Source organism: Pteropus vampyrus, unplaced genomic scaffold (genome assembly GCF_000151845.1).
Source record: "Pteropus vampyrus isolate Shadow unplaced genomic scaffold, Pvam_2.0 Scaffold290, whole genome shotgun sequence".
NCBI classification, from domain to species: domain Eukaryota; kingdom Metazoa; phylum Chordata; class Mammalia; order Chiroptera; family Pteropodidae; genus Pteropus; species Pteropus vampyrus.
The window spans coordinates 878,166-879,291 of NW_011889071.1; positions in this window are offsets into that span (position 1 = coordinate 878,166).

The window sequence follows — 1,126 nt, forward strand, 5'->3', positions numbered from 1 at the left end:
TCATCATTATTATTATTTTAAAAATCACAGCCAGACACAAAATATTGAACAAATGTTTAATCATAAAGTAGTATAGTCACATAAGCATATCATTCATGTTAAAATTAAATCGTACTAAATGCTATTATATGAAAAGTTTTACAGCCACTAAACTTTGAGGAAGGCCAGGAAGAAAGCCCACTACAGCGATGACGAGGCAGGGGTCCGCTTTAGTAACACAGGGTACGACTTAGCAAATCACCCAGCATGGTGTGCACCCAAATACCAGCTGGCACCCCGAGGGACACAGACAGAGCCCCTATAAGCGCTAATCTGATATCGTCCCATATCCAGCTGGGATCCTCCTCCTCCGTCTTCGGAAGACCAGCATGTCCCCAACCCTCCACTCCGACCCCTCCTGGGCCAGACTCCGGCTGATTTCCCAGAGTTACGGCCGCAATCATCCTCTGGGGGCTGGTGTGTCGGGAGCTGATGGGCCACTGCGGAACACTTCGTGTCCTCCACTCCCTCGGCCGGGTCACGATTTGGCCACGCCCCGTCTACCATGGGACGGGGCACCCCACAGTGACACCTACGATAAGACGGTTATTCTGAAAGACAAGGTACCCAGAGGCCGCTCACAGCCATACATCCCCCACGGCTACTCCAGGTAACACCCATCTGTACCAAATGGCTATAGACTAGATGTGGACGGGAGAGGCGTCCGTCTGGAGAGAGAGTTTGTGCAAAAAGGCAGTTCGGTACCCGAGTTCAGAACATAGCTGTAAACTCAGAAAAACCAGGACTGCAAACCCAGCCCTACCGCTTAGTAGGCGTGTGAGAGTCTGAAACTGAAGCTCTCTGAACCTGAAGTTCCTCCTCAATAAAACTGGAATAATAAAAATCTACCTCATATGGTTGCTGGGAAGGTCAGGGTTAAACCTTTCTCTGTTTGCAAATCATTCGCTACACGGTAAATGTTCCAGAACCGGTCACTAAAATTACAATGACTACTGCTTGTGAGTCAGGGTCCTGTGGGCAAATTTATCTGTCGACCGACTCCCCCTCCTCTACGCTGACACAATACGACGACCAGTGGCCACACAGACTAATGCGTCTTGGGCGGACAGGACGCCGTGGCGAGGTG